Raw genomic sequence first — 22,016 nt, forward strand, 5'->3', positions numbered from 1 at the left:
TTCCAATTCTTCTCTGCCTCTCTGGCGTCTTTTGTGCTGGCAAACGTGACAAAGCCGAACCCTCTTGACTGTTGCGTTTCCCAGTCTCTTACCAACCGCACTTCCACCAGCGGCCCATATCTGTTGAAGACAGAGATCAGAACTTCTTCCTCTGTTTTGAAGTTCAGTCCCCCTACAAATAACTTGGCACTTTTGTCGCCATCCCGAGCTGGTGTGGTGTTATTTTCCCTGCTGGGCTCGTTACCAACCCTCAGGTTACCATAAACTTGACCCCCGGCCAAATCATTCCCGATAACCACAGATACACCCTCTACAGGAAGCGTGGCTTGTAAACCGACGGTGACCGGTCCTGACACCAAATCGGACTCCAAATGGATGACATGAAGTGGAGCACTAACACCGCCCCCGATCCCCTGTAAACGAACCCTATCCCCCGTTGCCGTCTCCTCGGACCATGGCAAAATGCCTTCAAGCATTAAAGATTGATGTGCCCCTGTGTCCCTCAATATCCTAACCGGTTTCCGGTTAGTCGAGGCTCCATCCCGTGACACAAACCCCTCTGAAATAAATGGTTGGTAACCCTTTTGATGGCGATTTCTCACAATGGCCATTGCATTTGGAGTCGTAATAGTCGGACTCCGCTCTGGGTCTTCCCTTTTCATGCGGTAACAACTGGACATCAAGTGTCCAGGTTTCTTGCAAAAAGCGCAAGTAGGCCCGGAGGAAAAACTCGTGGTCTGCCTCGGGCCCCCCGAACTATAAGTTTGTCTTGGGCCCGCATCCCTCTGATTTCGAACCGGTGGGGTATCCGCGTTGTCCCCATAATCCTCTCGAGGCCGCCGCCATGTATGGTCGTTCTCCGCACCTGCTGTTCCCCACCTCCCTTGCGGAGATCTAGGCGAGGAGTTAGGTTCGTGGACCCCTATTCGGTGGGTTAAGGCATAATCATCTGCCATGGTGGCTGCGTCCCACAACTTTGGTACTTTCTTTTCCTGCAGGTACACTTTGATGTCCTCGTGGACACACTGCTGAAATTCCTCCACCAGGATCAAGTCACGCAATGTTTCGAAGTCTTTCCCGACTCCTTTTGACTCACACCACCGATCAAACATGTTTTCTTTCACTCTGGCAAACTCCACATGGGTCTCACTCTCCCTCTTCCTGGCATTCCTGAATTTTTGCCTGTAAGCTTCCGGAACCAACTCATAGGCTTTGAGGATGTGTTTCTTCAGTACCTCATAATCTGCACATTGGTCCATTGGTAGCGCCGAATAAATCTCTTGAGCTTTTCCCACCAGCACACTTTGCACTAGTATGGTCCAGGCCTCCTCCGGCCAGTTTAATTGTCGAGCCACTTTCTCAAAGTGTGGAAAAAATTTCGCGACTTCCTTTTCACTGAACGGTGGAACCAGCCTCACATGTCTGCCCACATCCCAGGTTTTCTGGATAGGTGTCGACCCCGTCAGCAAGGGTGGTACCTCTCCCCGTTCTCTCATTAACTCCAGCTCCTTGAATTTAATTTCCTGCTGAAGCTCCATGTCACGTTCCTTTAATTCCCTTTCCGCTTTTCTCTCCTCTGCTTCGAGGTCCCTTGCAGCTCTCCTCTCCTCTGCTTTTCTCCCTTCTAACCTTTCCTGGAGTTCTCGTTCCACTCTCCTTTCCTCTGCTTGTTTCTCTTCTCTCCTCTCTTCTGCTTTCCTTTCTGCTTCTGCTCTTTCCTTTTCTGCTTTCCTTTCTTCTTCTGCTCTTTCCTTTTCTGCTTTCCTTTCTTCTTCTGCTCTTTCCTTTTCTGCTTTCCTTTCTTCTTCTGCTCTTTCCTTTTCTGCTTTCCTTTCTTCTTCTGCTAACCTTTCCTGGAGTTCTCGTTCCACTCTCCTTTCCTCTGCTTGTTTCTCTTCTCTCCTCTCTTCTGCTTTCCTTTCTTCTTCTGCTCTTTCCTTTTCTGCTTTCCTTTCTTCTTCTGCTCTTTCCTTTTCTGCTTTCCTTTCTTCTTCTTTAATCCGTTCCTGGCTCCGTAATTGCAACTCCAGTTTCCGGAGCTCAACGTCTTCTGGTTCTTCGGGTAGCCACTCCCAGGCTAACTCGTCCCATGTTCCTAATCCCACCATAGACTGTATCACCGTGGTCTGCAACTCTGCCTTCCTCAAATTAGTTCGGACCTCCAAGTTAAAATGTTTGGCCAATTTCAAGAGGTCCGACTTTAGTAACGCTCGGAACTGTGCCTCACTCGGGGTTACCACAAAGTTCTGTGCCACAAACGCCATGGTGCCTATCGTTAACACCTGTTAACCTTCACCCAAGACTTTACCCCAATTTCTCAAAAAATTTACCAATTAATAATTAATTAATAAATTTTAATTAATAAAAAACTATTATTTTATTATGTTATACAATTTTAAATCCCGGACGTAGACCCAATTGCGAAGCCGCAAATCATAATTTGGACGAGCCCCCAATTCTGTTACGTGGTCCCCTCGGTGAATACCTGGTCTCGGTGACCCCCGGACCGTGAGAGGAACTTCGCCAGAAAGTTGTATTATATATGCGCTTTCGCCACGCAATCCATATGAATTCCACCCAAGAGAAAACTGATGTTCAAGGATATATTTCAATGGTAATGATACCATACAATTTCAATGATGCAACCACGGAGATTTTCCCCGAGCAATCAACAACAAACAACCATCAACAATTCCCAATCCACAATCAATTCCCTATATGATTAAGATGGCCATCTTATATATGTGTGTCCCCGTTGGTACTCACGACCCCCTTTTGGTCTCGGTCCCGCACAATGTCTCTGGGCCCCTCCTGACCAAGATGATGGTCGGCGTAGCCGCACTCGGGCGGTTGAACGAACCCCGGGTGGACGTGTTTCCACCGGGCCGGTATCGTACCAGGCACCACAGCTGCAGCCCCTCGTGGCCACGCGAAGCGGGTACGGGAAAGCAAGCCAAAGCCCCACGCCGCTTGCAAGGCGTGTTAGGCCCCAACGTGCGACCCGTACGCGTCTTTTTAGACGGTGTCGCGAACGGTGCCAAACGCTGGGTCGGTGCACGGCCACACGACAGTTTGACGTCCACCGGGCAGGTATCCGTCCCAGTAACTCCTCTCGCCAGACGGGCTCGGGAACGCCGCTTTTCCACACGGCTCAATATCAATCCCCCCTTTTGTCGGAGCGGGGCGAGGAAGAAGAATACTCGTCGCTTTTCTTCCTCGTGTCTTTCCTCTTCCGTTTCCGGTTTCTTTTTCAGAAGGGCTCCTGACCCTCCAACCACAACAACCCTTAATCTACTACACATGGATAAGCAAGGACCTGAATGGTAATTCACCTTCATTCACATAAATATGTAACACCAGGCACGGGGCCGTCCCCCTACCGGCCAAGGTGGAGGCGGTGAAGGGGTTTCCGCGCCCCCGCACGATCAGGGGGCTCCAGGAGTTGCTGGGCATGGTAAACTTTTACCACCGTTTCCTGCCCCGCATCGCCCAGCTCCTGCGCCCCTTGCACGAGGCCCTCCGAGGGAAGCCGGGCAAAGGTGAGGTCACCTGGACCGAGGAGATGGACGCGGAGTTCGTGGGCGCGAAGCTCGCCTTGGCTAACGCCACCATGCTTGCGCACCCGGCGCCCGATCGCCCTCACCACCGACGCCTCGGACTACGCGGTGGGCGCGGTGCACGAGCAATGGGTGCGTGGAGCTGGGCAACCGCTGGCGTTCTTCAGCCGGCAGCTTCGCCCGCCCGAACGCCGGTACAGTACCTTCGACCGCGAGTTGCTCGGGCTCCAGCTGGCGGTCAGGCACTTCCGCCATCTGCTCGAGGGCTGTGCGTTCACGGCCTTCGTCGACCACAAGCCACTGGTGTTCGCGATGGGCAAGGTCGCCGAGCCGTGGTCGGCCCGGCAGCAGCATCACCTCTCGGCCGTGTCCGAATACACGACGGACATCCGGCATGTCGCGGGGAAGGACAACCCGGTGGCGGATTGCCTTTCCTGGTCCATTGCCCACGCGGTCCACCTCGGCATCGACTATGCCCGGATGGCGGTGGACCAGGCCGCCGACCCCGACGTCCAGGCCTTGCGGACAGCCGTTACGGGCCTCCGCATCACCGAGGTGCTGTTCAACGGCGCGGGCATGGCCCTCTGGTGCGACGTCTCCCTCGGGCGGCCTCGCCCCATCGTGCCCACGGGCTGGCAGCGCCGGATTTTCGACTCCATCCACGGCCTGTCCCACCCGGGCACGAGGGCCTCCCAGAGGTTGATCGCCGACAAGTTTGTCTGGCATGGCCTCCGGAAGGCCGTCCGCGGCTGGGCCAGGACGTGCCTCGCGTGCCAGCGCGCAAAGGTGCACCGACACACCCAGGCCCCATTGGCCCCGTTTGCGGTGCCGGAACGTCGGTTTGACCACGTTCACGTGGACCTGGTGGGACCTCTGCCCCCCTCGCAGGGTTTCACCCACGTCCTGACCATGATGGACCCACCACCCGTAGGGTTTCACCCACCACCCGGTGGCCGGAGGCCGTGCCTTTGGCATCAACGACGGTGGCGGACGTCGCGCAGGCGTTCATCGCCACCTGGGTCACCCGGTTCGGCGCTCCCTCGGACATCTCGTCCGACCATGGCCCCTAGTTCACCTCGGAGCTCTGGGGAGCGGTCGCACGGGGGCTCGGGGTCCAGCTGCACGGCACCACCCCCAGGCAAACGGCCTGTGCGAGCGGTTCCACCGCTCGTTGAAGGCCGCGCTCCGGGCCACACTCCGCGACGGCGGCTGGGTCGACAGGCTCCCCTGGGTCCTGCTGGGCCTCCGGACGGCGCCCAAGGAGGACCTGCGTGCATCCACGGCGGAGTTGGTCTTTGGACAACCGCTGCGGGTGCCGGGCGAGTTCCTCCCCGACCCCACGGCACCTTGGTCCGCGGCGCAGGAGTGCTCCGCGCTGCAGGAGACCGCCCGGAGGTTCGCCCCAGTGCCGACGGCGCATCACGGGCACCCACCCACCCACGCACGTCGCCCCGGAGCTTCGCACCACGGAGTTTGTCTTCGTCCGGCACGACGCCCACCGGACACCACTGCGGCCCCCGTACGATGGGCCTTTCCACGTGCTGGAGACCGGGGTGAAATACTTCACCTTGGACATCGGCGGTACTCCCGACCGCGTCTCGGTGGATCGACTCAAGCCGGCCCACCTCGACGTGGACCACCCACCGCCGGTGGCTCGGCCCCCGTGTCGGGGCCGCCCCCCGGCGGGCGGACCCCCGGCACCGCCCAGCACCGCCGGCACACCGCCCCCCGGTCCGGCACCCATCCCGGGTACAGCCGGGGGCTTACCAGCTTGCATCCCTGCACCCCGGACGCCGCCGGTCGCCAGAGGGCGCTTCGGCCGGGTCATTTGTTTGCCCCGCAAACTGGCCCTCCAGGTGCGCGGGAATTCTGGGGGGGCACGTGTGGCGGACACGAAAGCCCACTGGCGTGGTGACATCATTCCGCGCACCAAGTGGGCGGCGGCCACGCCCAAGGGGTAGGCGTGGCCTCAGGATATACACCGGGCACGCAGCCCGGAGCGCGCCAGTGCTACAGTGACCTCTTGTCAATAAAGACACTTTTGTTTTAACCGCGTTGTCCGCTTCCTCCTTGGAAGCAAGTCGCGCGCATAGTACCGCGCTTCAATATAATCTATCTATAATTCCAGTAATCTCTGTGTGTTTGTTTGTTTGTACGTTTGTCTGTGACCGCTGTTTCTCGACAACCACGGGTCCGATATACTTGAAACTTGCCAGGTATATTGCTGGGGACCCGAGGATGTGCCTTTTCAAGGTTTTAAATTAATCGGACAAGTACTTACCGAGCTATGGCGATTTAGCCGTTCGCCGTTCGCTTTGGCGTTGCGAATGGACCAAACCATTGCATGTAAATAGAGGGGGGGGGGTTCTGTGGTCGTTGCGAATGGACCAAACCATTCATGTAAATAGAGGGGGGGGGGGGGGTTCTGTGGTCGTTACTGCCACGTGGTTTCAAAGTTTTTTTTTGCTGTTGTTGTTTGCACGCATGTTTTTTTGCACCCACGTACGGGCACGCCCTAGGATGTTTACACACACACACCCCTACACAAATTTTTTTTTTTTTTTTTTTTTGGCAAGGAACGGGCACCCACGTACGGGCACGTCCTAGCTTATATATAGTACGGGCATGCCCTAGTACAACAAATATCATGAAACATTTACATTTTGTAGTACATTGTATAATTTAAATAAACATAAATGCAAATTTCGCATGTTGAAAAAGTAAGTACACCCCTACATTTATCACTACTTCAAAAACCTAAAATTAGAATCAGGTGCACCAGCTCAGGTGCAAATGATTAGAACATCGTTCGAGAGGATCTTGGAGGTACCTGCCTTATTTAAACCTCAGACATTTAGTTTGGTTTGCTCTTTGTTGTTGAAGTGTGTGGTGACACAATGCCGAGATCAAAAGAGCTCTCTGAGGCCTTCAGAAAGAAGGTTATAGATGCCTACGAGTCTGGGAAGGGATTTAAAAAGATCTCTAAACAAATTGAAATCAATCATTCGACTGTCCGGAAGAGCATCTACAAGTGGAGAAGATTCCAAACAACTGCCAACTTGTTCAGGCCAGGCCGCCCCCAGCAAGTTCAGCCCGAGAACAGACCGCAAGATGCTGAAAGAAGTCTCTAAGAACCCCAGAATGTCATCACGGGATGTACAGGTAGCTCTTGCCACTGTTATCAAAGTGCACGAGTCTACCATTAGAAAGAGGCTGCACAAATTTGATCTACATGGGAGGTGTGCCAGGAGGAAACCTTTGCTGTCCTTAAAGAACATCAGGGCAAGACTAAAGTTTGCCAATGAACACCTAGGCAAAGACCAGCACTTCTGGAACAATGTGCTCTGAACAGATGAGTCAAAGGTAGAGCTATTTGGCCACAGTACCAAAAGGCATGTTTGGCGAAAACCAAAGACAGCATTTGACCACAAGAACCTGATACCAACTGTAAAGCATGGTGGTGGAAATATTATGGTTTGGGGCAGCTTTGCTGCATCAGGGCCTGGGCAGCTCACCATCATAGAATCCACGATGAATTCTTCATTGTAACAGAGGGTGCTTGAGGATAATGCGAGGCCATCTGTCTGAAAGTTGAAGCTCAACCGAAGGTGGACCTTGCAACATGACAATGGCCCTAAACATACCAGTAACTCCACCAAGGAATGGCTGAAAATAAAGAAATGGAGGGTTCTGGATTGGCCAAGTCAAAGCCCGGATCTAAATCCCATCGAGATGTTGTGGGGGGATTTGAAACGAGCTGTGCATGCAAGAAACTCCTCAAACATCGCACAGCTAAAAGAATTCTGCATGGAGGAGTGGGCAAAAATTTCTCCCAGTTTATGTCAGAGACTGGTAGACAGTTATAAGAAACGCCTACTTGAGGTTGTTTCTGCCAAAGGGGGCAATACCACCGATTAGAGCCAAGGGTGTACTTACTTTTTCCACATGCAAAATTTGCATTTATGTTTATTTAAATTATACAATGGACTACAAAATGTAAATGTTTCATGATATTTGTTATATTATATCACCTTTATCTTTCAATATTGTTGAAATGAAGATCAAATAGCTGTATGTTGAAATATGTTGAAAAAGTCAAAACTTTACATGGGGTGTACTTACTTTTTCACGTGACTGTACGTGCTCGGCCTATCACAAGCAAACCCCAAACACGATTCTCCTTCTCGCCCTGCTCGTCTCGTTTCCTTTTCCTCCTCCGGTACCCTTTCCTTTCCTCCAAGTTCCCAATTCAAATCCTTCCCACTTCACCCCAGCTATATAGTTACAGCTGGAGGAATCTTTTTCACAATCTCCCAATTTTTTGGATATTTCCCTATGGTGCTCATTCCTCGCAGGTTTATGCATCTCATTCTACCTCGGCCAGGGATCGGTTATTTGAGTAGTTCTAACGACTGCCTAATAAATCCGACTTGCACTGCAAATGGATTTAACGAGTAGCTGCCAACCTTTCGTAACAGAAATCAGGTTACAAAAGCTATCGGAGTTTATGAATCGGGGCGAATCTCAGGAATCTCATGAATCAGGGCAAATCTCAGGAATCTCAATGAAAATGGAAGTACGAAATACGTCTGTAAAGAGTATTTTGTGGATGTGCCACGCACATTGGTGTAGAGCAGTAGTTCCTAACCGTTTTGAGTATGTAGATCCACTTCCGAGCCCGCAAAGATTCTGCTGACGACTGTGTTCGACTGTCATATTGACATATGACTATCGGAGCAACAAAAATACGATGAAAGTAGGATGAGCTGGTTGCTTCTGATATGCGACAGGTCACAGCATGTGACATCATTTTTGGGAAACCATATTTTTACCCTTTTCCACTGGACTCCCAACAACGGCCTCGTGGACTCCACTAAGGGTCTGCGAGCCACAGGTGTAGAGACAGCTGAGGTTTACAACTTCGTGCTACTTCGATTCGATGGATGTGGAGGCCGTAATTGACATGCATTTGTAACTAAATACGAATTAAGGATTGTAAGAATTATAACAATACTCCACTTTTGTTGCAGAACTGTAAACTACAAACAAATGTATAGCTTATTGTTTTTTCATAATAATCTCAGCTGGATAGAACATTGCTGCATTATTGTTAGTAATGAATGATCGTTTTAAAGGCCATTTTCCCCACTAGAGCAGGGGTTAGCCTTGCGGGCTCCATGACAATCATGGTTCCCTGTTTGAGGCAATGTTTTTATGGCCGGATGCCCTTCCAGGCGCCAACCCTTAGTCGCCTCTTACGATGCGCAGGGATACGGTGTACCTATTCTAAACCGGGGTACACACCAGGATCATTCATCCCAGCAAGCTGGTACTCAATTTGCCGACCTCGGAAGGAATGACAGGCTGAGTCAACCCCCCTGGTGTTAATTTAGCGATCGACCAGGATTCGAACCCAGGATCTTCGGATCCCAAGCCGGCACCCTAACCGCTCAGCCAACACCAGGCTTAGTTAGTAACAAGTACTAAAATACCAAAAATTAGTTAGTAAGCAGATGGATATCGGCCGTTTAATGAATTCTCCTCTTTGGCTGGAGACAGGATAGCTAACTCGGTCATTTCCTTCAGAGTAGTACCCTTAGCAACTAAAGAGTGGGCCCTTAATTATGGCCTGGTTGGACTCGAGAGTCGCCGGTAAACTAGCCCGACCATTCTTCCGCATCCGAGCTGCTCTCCGAGTCGCTAAATTGCATTGCGATTCGGCGTGCCAAGATGGCTGCCACGTCGTTCGCAGGCTCCGCTCGGCCTCCCCGTTTGGCCTCAACTACCTTCAGCTGGAAGCCTGTGGAGCATAAAAGAAACAAAGCCACAGGATACTCGTGGTAACGGAGGAAAAAAAATAGAAATCAAAATGGAAACAAGTACAGATACATTCAAAGTACACCGCCCCCATGCCAAATAATTAAATATCCTCCAGAAATGCCAAATGCCAAATGCCAAAAATAATTAAATGCCCCATGCCAAATAATTAAATATCCTCCAGCACGGCATTGCTGGGGCACAGGAGGGAGTGGTGCACAATATTTGATTAATTGCATAATTAAAATCAATAAAAGATTATCATAAAATATTTTCTTAATCAATTGGCTAATGGTATAACTAAACCACTCGTGCTTCATCTGAAGATGTAACTTTTAGAAATTTAATTCAGTAAGTCATTAATAAAAATTAAATAATTAATTGATTAATCAATAAATAATTAATCGATTAATTGCACTTGGTCACTGTCATGTCCAAATAACAGCTTATTAGCTCAAAAGGTGCCTAAGGTATTGCCCAGATGAGAAAGAAAATAAATAAATGATTAATAATGAAAATAAATAAATAATAATCATAATTTAAAAAAATAATTAATCAATTGGCTCAGAGAACACATAAACCACCACAATTTCATCCGAATCTAACTCAAAAAAAAAATTAGTCATTAATCGAATAATTAAATAATTAATCGATTAATTGATTAATCAACAAATCAAAAATAGCCTTTGCAGCCAAATAACTTGGTCATTGGCATGTCCAAATATCAGCTTCCTAACTCAAAAGGTGCCTGAGATAATGGCCAGAAGAGAAAGGAAATGTATAAGTACAGAATTAATCACTAATAATTAAACAACTCATCAATTAATTGATCAATCAAAAAACAAAAATTTCGTTTTTGACAAAGTACTTGCTCACTATTGTGCCGAAATTTCAGCTTCCTAGCTCAAAGTATGGCTGAGATACCGCCCGGACAAACAACCAAAAAAACAAGAAGATACTTGCAAAATCTGCCCCGCCCCCAAAAGTTTTCCATTGATACAGCAAATTGGCCATTTCATGAAGATTCAAATTTACGATCTTGATCAAAGCTCGGGTCAACAGGATGAAAAGTGACGATTTTTCAGATGAAAAAAGATGATTTGACCTTGAGTTGACCTTTGACCTTTTGGCCTCATAAATAGTTGGTTTCCCAATTCAGTGAAGCAATACACAAATGCTGTTCTATTTTCAAGTCAATCGGATGAAAATTGATTTTGGAAGTTTGACCTAGAGTTGACCTTTGACCTTTTGGCCTCAAAGATGGTTGGTTTTCCTATTTCGTGACACAATGTGCAAATGCTGTTCAATTTCCAAGTCAATCGGATGAAATTTGACAGGTTTTTCAGATGAAAATTGATGATTTTGGAAGTTTGCCCTTCAGTTGACCTTTTGACCTCAAATATAGTTGGTTTATTAATTCAGTGAGGCAATATGCAAATGCTGTTCAATTTTCAAGTCAATCGGATGAAAATTGACGGTTTTTCAGATGAAGTGATTTTGGAAGTTTGACCTTGAGTTGACCTTTGACCTATTGACCTCAAAAATAGTATGTGTCCCAATTTATTGACTCGATATGCAAATGCTGTTCAATTTTCAAGTCAATCGGTTGAGAATTGATGGCTTTTTAGATGGAAATTGATGACTTTTAAACAATAAAACAACCAGAGTGAAAACTCAGTACTCCCTTTCAGCGTGCCTCATTGCCGAGCCCCATTCGGTGCCCGTCAATCACGTTATTCAGTGCCTGGAGATGGCTTAGGAAAGGAGCGGTGTTCAATAAAGTATTGTTATGAATTTGGGTAGAGTGATATATAGAGTCAGATAGATCTGTATAGGTAGGTATTCGACTGTCGTGATAGGGAATCTACCTGTAATAAGTTCTATGGTTAGCCGGATGTCGGTATAAGCTGTATTGGTGTCCCCGCCACGAGGGCCCGGGGCGTGCTAAGTAGTACAGTGATTATGGATAAGATTCCTCTGTTCGTTGGTACTTCACCCGCCGAGCTCTCCTCGCACCATTCATTTTTTTTTGTCTGCGACATAAAAATGAAAGGTGCGAGGAGAGCTCGGCGGGTGAAGTACCAACCAAGAATGAAGGTGTGGAGGTTGAAAGAGGTGACAGTAAGGGAGGCATTAAAAGAGAGGCTGAGTAGGGTAGAGGATGATGTGGTTGAGCTTGAAAGTGGTTGGATGTCAATGAAAGCTAGTCTGTTGGGAGCCGTTGGTGAGGTATGTGGATGGACAAAAGGACCACCCTGTTGGGAGCCGTTGGTGAGGTATGTGGATGGACAAAAGGACCACCGAGGCACTCGGAAACATGGTGGTGGGATGATGAAGTTGGAAAGAGGATTGACGAGAAGAGGAAGAAGTTCAAGGAGTGGCAGAAGGCGAAGGGTACGGGAGCAGAAACAGCAGAGCATGAAAGTTATAAGGCAGCCAGGAAGGCTGCAAAGAAAGAGGTAGCAAAGGCGCAGGAGGCATGTAGGAAAATGTTCGGAGAACGCTTGGATTCAGAAGAGGGTCAGAAAGCAGTATTCAGGATTGCAAAGCACATAGCGAAAGAGAGGTGTGACGTGATGGGGGTGAGTTGCTTGAAGGATGAAGTGGGACAAATCGTTGTCGACCCAGATGGAATTCAAGGACGATGGAAGAGATATATGGAAATGCTGTTGAATGCAGAGAATGAATGCGATGGCAACATCGAGAGTAACCCAGTTTTAGGACCGGCAGAGAAGATAACTGAGAAGGAAGTTGAGGAAGCGATAACAGCAATGAAGAGTGGAAAAGCGGGAGGGCCGACGGGAGTTGTGGGAGATATGTTGAAGGCAGCAGGAAGTTGGGGTGTGAAGAGAATGACAGAGATCTGTAATCTGGTGGTGAAAGAAGGCCGCATTCCAGTGGATTGGGAACTGAGTACCCTCGTCCCTCTATACAAGGGGAAAGGTGACCCTCTGGAGTGTGGCTCGTACCGAGCGATAAAGTTATTGGAGCATGGAATGAAGGTATTGGAAAGGGTGTTGGAGAGGAGGATAAGGAAGAAAGTGAAGATCGACGAAATGCAGTTTGGATTTATGCCAGGAAGAGGAACGACAGATGCGCTTTTCATTGTGAGGCAGTTGCAGGAGAAGTACATGGAGAAGAGGAAGAAGTTGTTTTTTGGGTTTGTTGATCTGGAGAAAGCATTCGATAGGGTTCCACGCAAAGTATTGACATGGGCATTGAGGAAGTTAGGAGTGGAGGAATGGTTGATCAGAGTAGTGATGGAAATGTACAAAAGAGCGCGCACAGCTGTAAGGACGAAGGACGGGAACAGTGGTGAGTGTGAGGTGAAGGTGGGAGTGCATCAGGGGTCGGTACTAAGTCCACTACTATTTGTAGCTGTGATGGAGGTGCTGGCTCAGAACGTAAAGGAGGGTTTACCGTGGGAGTTGTTGTATGCAGATGATCTGGTGTTGATTGCGGAAAGTATGGATGGACTGAAGGAAAAGATGAACAAGTGGAAGGAATGTATGGAGACAAAAGGTCTGAAGGTGAATATCGGAAAGACGAAGGTGATGGCAAGTGGTAAAGCATGTGGTGAGGTGGAAAGAACTGGGAAGTGGCCGTGTGCTGTGTGCAGGAAGGGTGTTGGAGTGAACTCCATTCAATGTACAATGTGCGCTGAGTGGGTTCATCAAAAATGTAGTGGTCTGAGAGGGTCATTTACCAGTGTGGCAGCTACATTCAAATGTAAGGTGTGCACAGAGGGAGCTGCAGATGGAGGAAATGTTGAGTTGGATCTTGGAGACGGCGTGAAGCTGGAAGGTGTGAAAACATTTTGCTACCTCGGAGACATGCTGAATGGAGAAGGTGGATCAGACTCGGCAACGGTTGCTCGAGTGAGATGTGCATGGAAGAAGTTTCGGGAACTGAGTGGCGTGCTGATGAGGAGGAGAGTGTCGCTGAAGCTGAAGGGAAAGGTGTATGCTGCATGTGTGAGAAGTGTTATGATTTATGGGAGCGAGACATGGGTAATGAACGTAGAGCAGCAACGAAGGCTGGAAAGGGTGGAAATGCGAATGGTTCGATGGATGTGCGGAGTATCGTTGAGAGAGAGGAAGACAAATGATGAATTGCGAAAGATGATGGTAATATTGCCTGTGATTGATGCTGTGAAGAGGAACAGGCTGAGATGGTTTGGTCATGTGTTGAGGAAGGATGAAAGTGACTGGTTGAGAAGAGTGATGGAAATTGATGTAGAAGGAAGTAGAGGACGGGGAAGACCGAGAAAGACTTGGCTAAAGATGGTGGAAGAAGAAATGCGGGCAAGGGGGTTAACAAGGAGAGATGCAGAAAATAGGGCAAAATGGAGAAGATTGTCATGGGGACCGCAAGGCTAACCCCCGCTCTAGCAGGGAAAATGGCCTTAAAATGCATGTTGTATTCCTCTGTTCGTTGTCCCCTCTGTCGCCAAACCTGTGTCCCTTATGGCAATACACACTCACATAGACACTAGAGACTAGATAGATCCCTTAGAGTTAGAGCACACATTAAATAATTCCCCTCCCTTACAATAAGACTTTGGAAAAAAGCAGGCAGCAGCTGCGCAGTACGCTGCCATGGGCGACCAAGCATCGAGCAAGGCTGGGAGCCACGCCCAGGAGGACTGTTGATTGGCCAGGGGGAGGGGCGAGCAACACCACAGGGCGGGAAGCACTTGGCCAATGGGAGGGCACCAGCGCAGTCAGAACATTCGAGAGGTCGGGAGACGAGGCTCCGATTGGGAACACGCCAGAATTGACGTGACTCGCCAGGTGACGGGGGGACTGGCTGGACAACATTTTCTCTCTCTCCTCGTGCTTGCAGCTGTCTCCTCTTCGTGCTGGACCCCTTCGTGTTGGAGATCGCCATTCCCCCTCTTTTTGCCTCTACGCTGGACCCGTCGTGCTTCACTCTCTTTTTGCCTGGGTTTATTCGCGCTCCTCCCTGCGTTCTTGACTGGTGGTCGTTGGTTCGTCATCTTCGTGCTGCTTGGAGCGGTGCTCGGGTGCTCAGTGCTTGGAGCGAGGCTCGGTGCTGTGAGGGAAAGGGACCTCCTGTGCGACCAACGAAGAGCTTGGAGTGGGGCGTGCCGCTCAGCGGGTTGCTCGGGGTCTGGCGGAGTGCGCGAGTGAGGCGGACTGAGGGAGCCGCGTTGGACGGCGGACACGACTACAGACAAAGATAAGATGCACCACATTTCACAAGTACATGCCAGGAGTTATTTTATTAATTCATTTTCCTTTGTCTCGTATTCTGAAGTGAGTTGTGGGGACGTCCCAACCTAGGATTTATTTATCATCGCGTTTCCATGTCCCGATCTTTATTTTGAATAAACCCTTGTATTATTTTCCATTTCCTATTAAACCCAGATTCCTGTTAGAGTTCATTTCCTCCAGGTACGCGCTTCCGCTTCTTCCCCTTCATTCTTCCTCCCCGTGCTTGTAGTCAAATCCGTATTTGGTCGTCGCTTCCATTAAAGCCGTTTGGTCATCCGCGAGCCCTGGTGTTAACCGAAGGGATCGCGCGACAGTATAATAAAAAGGCTGAAATCTATTATATTCACATTTAAATATAAAAAAATTAACGTTTAAGGATATCACTTCCCCTCCGTCCAGGTAACCAGACATGTGAAAGATTTTTATGTAACTAATGAAGTTTAAACAACACTTCTTAAACATTTGTACTTGATATTCTGCCTTTTAAGATGCTTTGTTTTTTACATCAACCTCATATTGTTTCTTGCATTGTCCGTCTGTTTTACTTGTCTGCTTCTTGCGCTATTTAATCGTCAGCGCATCGATCACTCGTATTCTGTCATCCATATGCCCAGTACAAGAGCAAACCCTCAGGGAATTTTTGTTTCCCCATTAAACACATGACGCACTACAACGACACTCGGTAAAGAGCATACCTCTGCCAGACTGAACGGTTTACGTTTTGGTGTCCTATTGGTAGGTTGGATCTGGATTCGGACTTGAACCAAAATCTGATCGGCTTGCTCTTGTCACATACCCAACTGATCCACTTTGTTTAGTCATAAGTCATCCACAACTTCTTGAAATATCATGTTATATATCGTTTTTGGCCCGATCTCTCAATGGTGAAGAATCACTTCGAAATTAAATAATTCTCGTATCCAGATCCGAATCTTCACCCAAATCCTTGCCACATACCCAAACTCTCCACCAAATTTCAGCTGAATCCATCCACAACGTTTTGAGATATTCTGTTCACAGACAAACAGATATATAAACATAAATAGACAGACAGACAGACAGACTTACAAAGAAACAGACAGGGGTGAAAACAACCTCCACCCACCTTCGGTGTCTCACGCTGTCTGTTTGTTACTTGCAAAATCGAAGATTTTTCAAGTATATTGGTCGGTTGCGTTTGTGGTTCTGTCTGTCTCTTTGTCTGTTTGTTTGTTACTTGCAAAATCGAAGATTTTTCAAGTATATTGGTCGGTTGCTTTTGTGGTTGTCTGTTTGTCTGTCTGTTTGTTTGTTTATTTGTCACCGGCCTGCAGATCACAATTCTAAACTGATCGTCACGAAACTTCACCAAGTTGTATGGGTTGTCCCAATTGAGAAACTGATTGATTTTGAGGTCAAAGGTCATCTGGAAGTCAAATTTCTAAAATCGCCATTTTAATTCTGATTGACTTGAAAATTGAATAGCATTTGCATGTTGTCACTAAATTGGGAAACATACTATTTTTGAGGTAAAAAGGTAGAAGGTCAACTCAAGGTCAAACTTCCAAAATCATCACTTTTCATCTGAAAAACCGTCAATTTTCATCCGATTGACTTGGGAATTGAACAGCATTTGCACATTATGTCACTAAATAGGAAAACCAACTATTTGAGGTCAAAAGGTCAACTCTAGGTCAAACTTCCAAAATCATCAATTTTCATCTAAAAACCCATCAATTTTCGTCCAATTGACTTGAACATTGAACAGCATTTGTATAGTGCCTCACTGAATTGGGAAACCAACTATTTTTGAAGTCAAAAGGTCAAAGGGCATTTAAGGTCAAACTTCTAAAATCATTTTTCATCTGAAAAATCGTTACTTTTCATCCTGTTGACCCGAGCTTTGATCAAGATCGTCAATTTTAATCTTCATGAAATTGACAATTTGCTCTATCAATGGGAAACTTTGGGGGGGGGGGGGGGGCGGGAGGGAGTGCGGATTTTGCAAGTGTCGTGCTCCGCATGACGTCTTCTTGTTACTTGCAAAATAGAACATTTTTCAAGCATATTGGTCGGTTGCGTTTGTGGTTCTGTCTGTCTGTTTTTCTGTCTGTTTGTTTGTCACCGGCCTACAGGTCACAATTTTCACCTGAGCTTCACGAAACATCACCAAATGGTAGAGTTGTTCATAAGCAAGAAGCCTATTGTTTTTGTGGTCAAAAGGTCAACATACGCCAAAGTTCACCAACTTTGCCAAATTTCTAAAATCCTCAATTTTCATCCAATTGACTTGAAATTTGAAGAGGACTTGCATATCTGGTCACTGAATTCAACCACCAAATATTTTTGCGGTCAACACAGGCCAAATTTCTAAAATCCTCAATTTTCATCAGATTGACTGGAAATTTGAAGAGCATTTGCATATCGGGTCATTGAATTCAACCACAAATTATATTTTTGGTGAACTTAGGCCAAAAGGTCAACATCGGCCAAATTTCTAAAATCATCAATTTTCATCCGATTGAATTGAAATTCCAAGAGGATTTGCACATTGAGTCACTAAATAGGGAAACAAACTATTTTTGAGGTCAAAAGGTCAAACGTCAACTCAAGGTCAACCTTCCAAAATCATTTTTCATCTGAAAAATCGTCATTTTTCTTCCCATTGACCCGAGCTTTGATCAAGATTGTCAATTTTCATCTTGATTAAATGCACAATTTGCTGAATCAATGGAAAAAAATTATTGGGGGGGGAGGGAGGGGCGGATTTTGCAAGCAGCGTGCTCCGAATGATGTCTTCTTGTTTGTTACTTGGCCAAAAAAATTTTTTGACAGGTATGTTGATCACTCCGGTTTGTGTGTGTTTGTCTGTCCACTTACTTATACTTGCCCACAGATCACAATTTTAAACCGATCTTCACGAAACTTCACCAAATGGTAGAGTTCGTGCTCCGACAAAATCTTATATATTTTTGAGGTCAAATGGTAAAAAGGTCAACATAGGCCAAAGGTTATAAGGCCAACACTTTTTTCAAATCCCTAAAATCCCCAATTTTCATCTGATTGACTTGAAATTCGAATATGATTTACATATCAGCTAACAGAATTCAACCTCTAACTATTTTGGAGATAAACATAAGCCAAAAGGTCAACATAGGCCAAAAGGTCAATAACCTTTTCAAATTTCTAAAATCCTCAATTTTCATCTGATTGACTTGAAATTTGAATAGGATTTTCCATTCAGCAAACTGAAATCAACCACCAACTATTTTTGAGACCAACATAGGCCAAAAGGTCAACCAATTTTTTCAAATTTCTAAAATCCCCAATTTTCATCCGATTGACTTGAAATCTGAATATGATTTGCATATCAGCTTACTGAAACCAACCACCAACTATTTTTGAGATCAACATCGGTAACAAGGTCAACATAGGCCAAAGGTCAACCACTTTTTTTCAAATTTCTAAAATCCTCCATTTTTATCCGATAGACTTGAAAGCTGAATAGAATTTGCATGTCAGCTTAGTGAAACCAACCAACAACCATTTTTGAGGTCAAAAGGATGCTCTACTGAGTGCCATTCTACTTTGTTCTCTTTTGTCACGTGTTGCTCTATGAGTGATTTTTCATTTGTCTGTCTGTCTGGCTGTGAACAAAAGATCTCAATAAGTTGTGGACGAAATTTTGCGGAGATGTTGGGTATGTGACGACTAAATGATTCGATTTTGGTGAAGATCTGGATTCGGATCCGGCTAGTAGAATTTTTTAAGTGATTCTTCACTATTGGGAGATAGGGCCAAAAACGATATTTAACAGGATATCTCAAAAAGTTGTGGACAGATTCGGCCGAAACTTTGTGGATAGATTTGGTGGGTGACAAGACCGAATCGATTAGATTTTGGTGAAGATCTGAATATGGATTCGGATGTGATAATTATTTAATTTTTACAGTGATTCTTCGCCATCGAGAGATCGGGCGAAAAGTGATACTTAAAAAGTTGTGGATGAGTTATGACTAAACTGAGTGGATGAGTTGGTTATGTGACAAGAACAAGCCGATTCGATTTTGGTTCAGGTCCGAATCCAGATTCGGCCTAACAGTGGGATACAAAACATAAACTGTTTAGTCTGGCGGAGGTATGCGCTCTACCGAGTGCCGTTCGAGTCAACACTGTCATATGCTACAAATTCAGCGAAGGGATCATAGTTACAGCTGATACAAATCCCGCAATTGTTGTTGTCGGTATAATCAATGCTGAGCTGTTAGTAATGCTGCACATCATGAGTGCGATGCTCATAAAATAACGAGCTGACTTGATGTTTGTCAAGCAGGTGAGGTTATAAAAATGATAGAGAGAGGAAAATGTCGAGCTCTGGGTTCACCAAGTTTGACTATCATAATTATTAAAACTAGGGCATTGCCCGTACTATATCTATATCTAAAATTATATCCCCCCCCTCTATTTACATGAAATGGTTTGGTCCAAAGCGAACGGCTTGCGAGTACGGTGACAATCCCCCCCCCTCTATTTACATGAAATGGTTTGGTCCAAAGCGAACGGCTTCCGGAGTTTGGTAAAGAAATCGCCATCGCGTGCACAAACGCGCAGGAAAGCGAATGAATCGCAAATTCGGTTTTATTAGTTTTAAAACATAGTTTAACGCCAACATAGTTTGCAAACGTGAAATAAATGAATACGCTCTCAAATGTGCCATCCGAGGCAGAGTGTGTCCTCCACGTTCGGCACACGCGATCGTTCGCTGCTCTCTGATTGGTTGAATCGTTTTTTGGACATAGCTCGGTAAGTAATTGTCCGATTAATATGAAACCTTGAAAAGGCACATCCTCGGGTCCCCAGCAATATACCTGGCAAGTTAAAAGTATATCGGACCCGTGGTTGTCGAGAAACAGCGGTCACAGACAAACAAACGTACAGACGTACAGACGTACAGAGATTACTGGAATTATAGATAGATGGAGCATTTATTTTACGTGGCACAGAATCATGCATGCAGGCCAAAGACTCCATGAATATAATCAATCTCTTTCTTCCCTCCAGGTCTTCAAGACAGCTGTTCACCACCACCTCACTGTCCCCATTCCAAAACAATGAAACAAAAACAGACTCCTCCTTTCTGTTTAATATCAATACTTTCCTTTGTGTAGCCACCATCTCGAGTGGCCTTTGGCTTTGTGGTGGGCAAAATGTCATAAAAATTTAATAACAATTTAAGAACAGTAGGTAGCAATTTTTGTTTATTCCTAGCAATCTAATTACTCTGCGCTCGTGAAGCCAAAAGCGGGATTAAACATTCAGTTCCGTACATACGTGTGCCGTGTCTGCATTTTAAAAATTCATTTTCTCGGCAACTGTTGGTCCGATTGACATGAAATTTTCACCGTCGGAGTGCCGCCTCCTGTATAATATTTTAATGATAATTATGATATCATAGGTCACGTGGTACAAGCGCCATCTTGGAAAAACGTTCCACCTCTATTTCCCAAACCGCTCAATGGAAAAAATGGAAACGTGGCTCATTGTCAAATACTAATAACCATGGGGAATAAGATATGTTGACGATGTCATTGGTGCCTTAATTATGATGTCATAATTCGACAAGTACAAGGCTTGATGTGATCATTATGAACAAAATTTCCTCTGCAACCGTTAGTCCGATTGGCACGACATTTTCAGAATACTAGGGCATGCCCGTACTATATATATGCCCGTACTATATATCTATCTAAAATTATATCCCCCCCCCTCTATTTACATGAAATGGTTTGGTCCATTCGCAACGCCAAAGCGAACGGCGAACGGCTTGCGAGTACAGTGACAATCCCCCCCCCCTCTATTTACATGAAATGGTTTCGTCCATTCGCAACGATCACAGAACCCCCCCCCCCCCTCTATTTACATGGAATGGTTTGGTCCATTCGCAACGCCGGCACACGCGATCGTTCGCTGCTCTCTGATTGGTTGAATCGTTTTTTGGACATAGCTCGGTAAGTAATTGTCCGATTAATATGAAACCTTGAAAAGGCACATCCTCGGGTCCCCAGCAATATACCTGGCAAGTTTCAAGTATATCGGACCGGTAGTTGTCGAGAAACAGCGGTCACAGACAAACAAACAAACGTACAGACGTACAGACAGACAGACAGAGATTACTGGAATTATAGATAGATGAGCGGCTCCTCCTGTGGAATTTTAAAAATGATAATTATGACGTCATATGTCACGTGGTACAGGCACCATCTTGGAAAAATAAAAAAAAGGTTTCACCTCTATTTCTCGGAAACCGCTCCATGGAAAAAAACTGAAACATGGCTCATTGTCAAGTACTCCACTTGGGGAATAAGATATGTTAATGATGATGTCATCGGTACTTTAATTATGACGTCATAATTCGACAAGTACAACACTTCATTCGATCAGTATGGATTTTTTTTTCTCTGCAATTCTTGGTCCGATTGACACAAAAATTTTCACCATAGGAGGGCCTCCTCCTGTAGAATATTTTAATGAGTATTGTTGCGGTTTGTGACCTTTTTCTTCTTCCTCCCCCCACACCCCCCTGTGAGTTGGACCAAATGGTTTGGTCCATGTGTATGAAGCCTATGATTGGCTGTGGGGTGGGGGAGTGGCCAGGAAGGTGATTCAGAGGAGTGAGTGGCCATTTTGGAGGAGTGCTTATGGCAGAGTGCTTTTTCGGGGGTTGTAGTGTCCAGCTGCAATCTCCACCTGAAGGGTGACGTTGATCGAACTCTGGCTGCCTACCACTGGGGCCTGCCTTGGGGCCTACTCGTGGACTTGCCTACTCCTACCCTCTCGTGCTGGGCCTGCCCTGGGGCCTACTGTTGGGCCTGCCCTGGGGCCTACTGTTGGGCCTGCCCTGGGGCCTACCGTTGGGCCTGCCTTGGGGCCTACTGTTGGGCCTGCCTTGGGGCCTGCTCATGGACTTGCCTACTCCTACCCTCTCGTGCTCGGCCTGCACTGGGGCCTACCACTGGGCCTGCTCTGTTGGGCCTGCTCTGTTGGGCCTGCTCTGTTGGGCCTGCTCTGTTGGGCCTGCTCTGTTGGGCCTGCTCTGTTGGGCCTACTCTGTTGGGCCTACTCTGTTGGGGCCTGCCCTGGGGCCTACTGTTGGGCTTGCCTTGGGGCCTACTCTTGGACCGGCCCACTCTTGGACCGGCCCACTCTTGGACCGGCCCACTCTTGGACCGGCCTACTCGGGTTTTTCCCTCTTTTCTCCCTTCTTGGTTTTATGTGTTGGAAGAGATTTTCGTGTGATGATCCATAAATAAAGACAGTGTGGTTGAAGGTTTGGCTTGGTGTGCTTCAGGCCGTAACAAATTGGGAGCTCGTCCGGGAGCTGGATTACATGATACCTGTCTTGGATTTTTGTTTTTTTTCACAGTAG

The sequence above is a fragment of the Myxine glutinosa genome, chromosome 5 (assembly GCF_964187855.1).
Source record: "Myxine glutinosa chromosome 5, kmMyxGlut1.1, whole genome shotgun sequence".
NCBI lineage: Eukaryota > Metazoa > Chordata > Myxini > Myxiniformes > Myxinidae > Myxine > Myxine glutinosa.